This window comes from Lolium rigidum, chromosome 5 (assembly GCF_022539505.1).
Source record: "Lolium rigidum isolate FL_2022 chromosome 5, APGP_CSIRO_Lrig_0.1, whole genome shotgun sequence".
In the NCBI taxonomy this organism is placed as follows: Eukaryota; Viridiplantae; Streptophyta; class Magnoliopsida; order Poales; family Poaceae; genus Lolium; species Lolium rigidum.
Genome location: NC_061512.1, coordinates 122,517,267 through 122,525,252, shown reverse-complemented (window position 1 = coordinate 122,525,252; position 7,986 = coordinate 122,517,267). Strand labels below are relative to the sequence as shown.

At 39.6% G+C, this 7,986-nt stretch overlaps 1 long non-coding RNA gene across 1 annotated transcript; it reads right to left on the bottom strand.

Moving 5' to 3' along the window:
• Positions 1-6,646: 6,646 nt before the first annotated feature.
• Positions 6,647-7,215, bottom strand: LOC124651926. The gene is made up of 3 exons (XR_006987529.1): positions 7,151-7,215; positions 6,934-7,000; positions 6,647-6,731 (listed from the first exon to the last, which is right to left on the bottom strand). It is a non-coding gene; the product is annotated as an uncharacterized LOC124651926 (long non-coding RNA).
• Between the last annotated feature and the right edge of the window lie 771 nt (positions 7,216-7,986).

Sequence of the window (7,986 nt, the reverse complement as noted above, 5' to 3'; positions counted from 1 at the left end):
GTCAAGGATTCGTCATCCTCTGACCCGACGGAGAAGTCCCAATCCGCCTCGTCCCACCACTGTGGGGCGTGGGCCTCGTACGCCGCTATCGGGTCGTACTCCGGCGTCGGCTCACGGGAGGAGGAGGATTAGAAGGAGAAGCCCGAAGAGTAGGAGGCAGAGGAGGAGTCCATGGTTGCAGAGAAGGGGAGTTTCGATTGCTAATGCAGAACAATGAGGAGGCGAACTGCTCGGATGAGGTTAAATAAAGGGGATACAGTGGAAGATGATTCAATGTTGTGGCAGTTTCGAGGATGCGGTGCCAAAACTGTCAAATCGTGCAGTACGGAGAAGTTGAGAAGGCAAGGCATCATGATGGAAGGGCACGTCGTAGCGGTTACTGCTGCGCAACGCGTGACCCGATGAAGGAAAACAGAGTGGTTTTGGAATTATTATTGCCAAAACCAGGGGGGCATGTGTTATCACCGGATTTTAGCCAAATTGGGAGATGAGCCGTGATTGAGATGGGCTTGGAGGATATGCACATAAAGTGTTTCTGAATTGGCCTCGTGCGAGAATTTGGGCTAGATTGCCCGTATATTTGTACATTATGGTATATCGCATTTTAGTTTAGAATTAAGAGATAGAGTTTGGTTCGTACACAGTTAGGTTTATTCCAAAGATAGAAAGTCCACGGACTATAAATATGTACCTAGGGTTATTGAGAAAGGAGGACGATCACGTTCACAACAAACACAATCTAGGCGCATCGCCACCCCTTGTTTCGAGGGTTTCTTCCGGGTAAGCGTCATGCTGCCTAGATCGCATCTTGCGATCTAGGCAGTATCAGTTTATTCGTTGTTTTGTGTTGCTCGTACTGAAGCCTTGTTGATGGCGAGCAATACCGTTATCATGGATGTTTTTGGGCTAGCATCGATACTTTTCTGATATGTTTGCTTAGTTATGCGGCCCCTAAATATCTAGCTGCCTTTGCACCTATCTTAGGTGTAAGGGCAGCATCTTGCTTGGACTTTATTTATTAGATCTGATCTGTTATGGTTGTTCCTTGTTCTCCAAGGATTAGTTTGATATCCGCATGGTTAGGCCTTGCAAACGGGTTGAACGATCCAGTAGTGCGTAAGGTATGGTTTGCCGATCCAAGAGGGGTTGTTCCGGGAATCGACTTTGTGTTAGTTTTTAGGCCTCTTCTAGGATTAGTTTTCTGTTATCTTTCGTATCTGCCAGGCTCAACTACGTGTAGGACGTTCCAATTATGCGGTGAAAGCCCTAGACTGTCGTAGATTGATTTAACTTGGTATTGATCAAGCAGGATCCCCATGTTATCGTAGATCCAATACGAACCATGGATGAATCGGCTCTTTGAGCTGATTCACAGGGTAACCTGAGAGCCGATCGAGGCTCGGATTTAATGTTTACGTGTCTACCATGCAGGAAACTAATTGAAGCAATCCATCACCTTCCTGATCAGGTATAGGTCAGGTGGCACGCCCTCGCAACAGCCAGGACGTGTGCCGAAGTTTTGCGGGCCGTCGCCCGAGGGACCAGGACCCACCAGCAGTTCTGGGAGCCTCCCGGCTCTTCGTGTTGCTCGTCGCTGCTCGCCGGTGGGTTTTGGCAGGCAACACTTGTTTCATAGGGGCCAGAAAAAGAGCCGCGCCATTCGCATATATAGATAAGTCCTTGAAATGGATTTGTGTCATCTAATTTTATGAAGTATTCCATGAGCGACTGCAATCTCATGAATTTGCGTGAGTGGGTCAATGCAAACGCGAAGAGAACTGGGGAGAAGGGGTCTCCTTGACGCAACCCGCGGCCATGGTTGATAGGTTGGTCGTCATTGCATTAAGGAGGATCCGGGAAGATGAGGTGACAAGTAGAGCGGTAATCCAATTTCTAAATCTACTAGGGAAGTTTTTTTTTTCTTTTGCAAATTATCTACTAGGGAAGTTGATACTTGACTCATTATAAGACACGATTCTTTGTTTTATTCGTATCCTCTCTAAGTAAACATCCAATCCACATCCATATTCTCGTAACATTGGCCTTAAACATACACCTGTATTCATTTTTGAACATGAAAAACGAATGTGGAAATGGCGTCTCACCCGCATCTGATCCATTTCCACGCTCAAATCTCCCTCAGTTGAAAAGGGGGTATAGTTCTTTTTCAAAGGAACTAAATGGGATACTTCGTGGACAAGACGTATTTTTCTTTGCACTGAGGGGATATACTCCTGGGGTTAAAATGAGTTTTAAACGCATTTTAAAATGCTAAAATGTTCCGACAACAAATGTCGTGCGTACGTCTCGATGTATATGTATTCGCAAAGTCTCTTCACGAAAACATATATTTCTTGTGTCATGTGTAAAAAGACAAATTTCGGTGCTAAAAAGCTCTTTACGAAACATTTATTATATGTTCTATATACTCCCTCTCTCACAGTTTATAAGGCACGCGCGTACCCCTAGGTCGCAAATTTGATCAAGTTAGCATTAGTTATATGTTATAAAAATTATATCATTAGAAAGTTCAGATGTTCTATTTTCTAATGATATAATTTTTGTATTATATAATTTAAATTATATAGGTTAAATTGATAACCTAGGGGTACGCGCACGCCTAATAAACTGTGAAGGAGGGAGTACATAGGAAAAAAAATGCCGGGTTTCCTTGATATTGAACATCAAAATATACAAGTGATTTTTTTCAGACTTCTTTTTCCACTTTTCAAATGGGGTTTTCTGATGTCAACAGCACATGCAGCCAAAATTAGAAGTGATTTTTCTATACATTATTATCTGTATATGGCAATTTTCAGCTGCGGCTTGCTCTAATAGTAGAGACAGCCCAGACAGCAGCTTTAGGCCTCAAATGGGCTGGTACGTTGTATGATGCAGCGCCCACCTTTGACCTATTGATCAATTAATTCTCCGATGCAGGCACTTGTGTTTTTCTTTTTAGATTAGACTAGTAAAACTGCCCGTGCGTTGCACCGGTAGAAATAAATAATCGAACACTCCAAAAAGATCATCAATGTTCACACTTTTCTTTTTATTTGTTACTATCATTGTAGTCACGTTTTTTACTATTGCATAACCAACCTAATAAGATTAGATTTCAAGCCTCATTGCACCAACTTTGAATACCGCATCCTGGTAGTGATGGTGGTTGTCATTCTTAAATTTTATTAAGAGATAAATTTAAAGAAATTTACAGTTAGAACGCGCATGATATTATTCCAGTGGTTCCAAAATTAGTATAAAAACAATCACAAGACTCAAATTTAGCCAGAAAATCTAGTCAGGCGATCACCGTAACCCTAGGCTTACTTTGGCTTTTGTCCATTTTATCCTCCAACATAGTATGGGAGCGGAAATTTAATTCGGCTCCCGGGTGCATATGCTCCCTCTAACAAAAAAATTATAATTGGAAGTGTCGATTTTTTTAACAAAATATTCTACATGTACATCTCTATAATATATGTGAGTTCTCCAAGTTTCATGAAAAACCAATATTTTTTGTGATCTACATCATAGAAAATTTCTCTTGTGAATAGCCTAGCTTATTCGCAACACTGAATTTTATCTTTTTTATACACACCACATGACAAGTCTATTTTCCCTGAAACGACTTTGTGAGCGCGTAGCACGTGAATATGTACGTGCGAATTTTGTATTTCAATATTTTTAAAATTTAAAAATGTTTAAAATTTATTGTCAGATGCATTTCAAAATGAAGAGAGCATATGCTCCCATGTTTCAAAACACCACTCCCGTATGGGAGGCGGAAATATGTCTCTCTATATTGTCCACTTATATAGTTTTGTAAATAAATCCGATTCGGTTATATTAATACGGTGGAATCTCTAAATGACACTCTATATATTATTTCACCGGTATCTTTTAACTGCAAAATTTATATAACACACATACACTCAGATACTCAATTTCACTACAGTTTTATACAATATTATACTTTTTATTAATGTTTCAATTTAATTTAACCACGTAAGAAAAAAAAAATGCCATGTCATTTAGTTCCTGATCGCTGCCGCCGCTGCAGACAGAGGGAACACCGGTCAAGCAGGTTCCTAGGCCGCCCCCGCCATCGCCATCAATTTGAATCCAAGCCCACCCCGCCACAGCATGCATATATACTAGTGGTTGGGGCGCCCCATGGGGCGCCTCCTCGTCGGTGTTCTGCGTACCAATATGAACAACATGCAAGATGGCACTTAATAGTCACACAGTGTCTCTTTATGCACAGGTAACTCACAAACAAGGTAGTAAAAGATAGTGGCATGTGGATGACTTCAATGGATGAAACAACATAAGGACATAAAGATACAACAACACAAACTGAAATTGCATTGTATGGAATCCAGAGTTACATCGGAGGTAGAGTACAATACATGTAATTGACAAATTTCTAAGAAGGTATAATACATCATAAATGGTTGATCTAGATGATCTAACAATTTGAACCAATGTTGGTGAATTTGACTAATGTATTGTTCGCTCGTTCCCCGCTGCAATATCTGCAAAGCATAAGCAGTGGGCAAATCAACGGTCAGAGCTTTGACAGTACACAAATTATCCTATCTTGCTACTTCATGGCAAGGCAATATCAGACAGCTAATTTCAAGAATTGGCTTAAGATCACTCTTGGTGATTTGATAGCAAAAGCTGCGAAATGGTCTGCTGCTAAATCAGAGTCCATCTTCTATAGGCACATAACTTGTATAATAGGTAGAATCAGTCTGTTAATTTTTCAACAAAGATTTTATAGGTTTACAAGCCACGAGATTATCTACTTACTATCCCGAGGTAAATAACGGAAAGTTTAAAGCTATGTTGTAAAATCGACAACTATATAATCAGCAGCAGCAACCTAAGCATGATAATTTTGAAAAATTGTCTAGCTCACATAAACAAGATAAAACCTAGGAATTAATGAAACCAAACATAACAATGTGGTGCAATTTGCACTAACTTGAGTGCCCATAGTGCATGTCCAAGATCCGGCAATGCTGGTTCTCATATCATTGGCGGATGACTAATAATTCAGTGTCAACTTAGAGCACTGAACGGCACTTTAATACCTAAATATTAATTAAACATGAATATGAAGTCCTAATGTTCCTGAGAGACAACCAGATGACACGGAGAAGCAAGAGGAGAAGCGAACTTCCCTTGCTCGCAGCCATAGTCCCCTACTTGGAGAGCGCCAGGATTCCATCAATCCGTCAATATAGAATCAAGGAAAGAGACAAAAAGTTAATGTTAAATTGAGAAAAACCAAGGGAATTACTGGAGTTCAGTTATATGGTGAGAAATCACATCCAAAGGCTAGCTGCATGATGAGTGGTCTGGGTAATGTGAATGGATAATATTGCGCAAGCTTTTATGACTACGGAATTGAGAACCAATAGATTGTAAACAAATAGAAGGGTTCTTAGTGGTAAATGGCATTGTCAGCTATTCAGAATGTGAAGCTACTCCATTCTCTTGATGCTACTACAAATATAATGAAACAATAATGTAGAGAGCAAAAGACATACCACGAATACGAGGGGCACTACGTGAATAGAAACCAAACCTGGTTAAGAAGTAATTTCACATGCCACTTGCTTTGAACATCAGAAACTGGCAAAACAAAACCTGAGGGCATCCAGTAAGTCAGCTAGAAATAAATTAGATGGTATTAAAGCACAGTACAAAGTTCTTGAACATGGCAAACACTTGGACAATTCCTTCCAAGCACACTCCCTGGGAAGGAACGGGAACGACACCATGTGATGACGCATCCCCATCCTGGCCATCAACATTGACCTCATAATCCACAGATCCGCTTCAGACCGTAATTATATCATAGGACATGTAACAACAAAAAAAGTTATACTGAAAAAGCTCTCACCTGCACAAAGGCTCTAGCATCCTCAATGGTACCTCCGATTTCCCCAACATGACAATATCTGACATAGCACGCATTGTATCAGTTTAATCAAGTCATGGCAACAGGAAAGAGAGTAAAATTGGCAATCGAACTATGTTGGCAAAATAAAGAAGTAAAAGAACAGAATAATTTAACCCAGTTGAGTAAGTGCCTAAGTGGAATTGGCAATTCAACAGAAACAGAGCAACTATGAAGCCTTCATGACAAGTTATAGAATTTCCATGCGTAGAACCAGAAAAATTCTCTTGATTGTGCTACAACTGCAATTATAGCGTAACCACAGTATATGCTATGTAGATGACCAATGTATTAGAAGCAGCAGCATGTGAATAAAGACTAAACCAGGTTATATAAGTAATTCTTACAGGCCATTGTCTTCGAAGGAGCTTACAAACTCCCGGGGAAAATACAATAAGTTGGTCATAAACAAATTAAATTTCACTACAATAGATAGTCTTGTCCAGATTCCATCTGTCCCAAGTGGTGACCTTTCCCCTAAACTAACAACCGGTGCCGCCTTTTAGACGCCCAAATTTAACCTCCTCTTCAAGGAAAAGTATTTTAACAATAGGAAAAATAAACTGCATGATGAAACTGCTGACTAAATAGGTACGCTGCTGGAACACGCACATGCATGCAAAGAGAGACCGTTGTTCGAGCACAAATGGACCCAATAAAACAAGAACCATCATATCTCAACAATAAATTGCGAAAGACTTCACTGGCATGGCGGGAGCAAGGATCAGCGGCAACCACGCAAGTATGAGAGCCATAACTAAAACTCTGAAACAAAATGAATCAGTATGAAAACCATCTTTGTAAATTATGGAGAGGGAAGCCATATCTTTCATAGTTATAGATTTAAGAAGCGGCCCAATGCCAATGGCACAACATATGTCTGATATAACAATAAGTGGGCTAGCAACATAATTGACGTAAATCCTTTAGTAATAAAAAGAAGGTAATCATTTGCATACATATGAGTTTAGAATACACTGAAGTGACGCACGAAGGCTGGTTATTTGATATATCCCAGAGTTTCACCTGCAATTATAGACATGTTAGCAATTGGTTGGATTAACGCCGGAAAGTTAATAGCTTCTTCAATGCTAAGTTCGTGCCATTTTATTAGTTCCACTTGTTGAAATAAAGTGCATAAAAAGTAGATCCTAAAAAAACAACGAGATCACTTACCAGAAAGCAGTGTTCATTGTGTGGATCACATGCTAAGCTTTCAACCTCTACTTTTGATAGACTATTTATGTTAAGTTTGTCCATTATCTCTCACGTCACTCTTCAACTTAGCACCTATCTGCTTCTCAAAATATTTACAGGAATATAACAAATTAGCACTGAACTGCTATAGTAACGCAACAGACCATTCATCCGGAAATGACAAAATTAACATTGAACCATATCTTGACCGCACAAGAAGAGAAACCAAGGCTCTCAATATGAACTCCCAGAACAAAAAGGAGAAGGTAATAAGCAAGTTGTTACATAATTTGTATGATCACCTTTAATTAATGGCTACACAAAGCGGATGAGACTTGATACTTCACTTCAATAAAGAATCCCATAGCGGCATCAGGACCGGTGATGTTTATAATATTCAAACACCTGAAATATGGAAATAAACTCTATATAAAATCACGATACATCAAAATCAGGGAAGTACAATTGAAGAGGAATCATAAGATATGGCCCATATTTCTTTTCTTTGGTGTCTACAAGTAGTAGAACATCACCTAGGTGCATGCTGCCCAACACTAACCTGATGGTCGTTTAATTGTAGGATTAGCACCTGACATATCAGTAAGTAATACAATGATTTTCTCAAGTACGAACAAAATAGAAATTGCAATAATTCTGAACAGAGTGTTGAATTAGGCAAAACAAATCATAGAATCCAAGAAGTCCAAACATATACTTCTAGTTTTCAGATAAAATTTCTGGAGAAAACAACATGAATGTTTTGAGCAGTACGAGTACTTGTTGTCAATTTACATGGATGCAGACAATTAGGCATG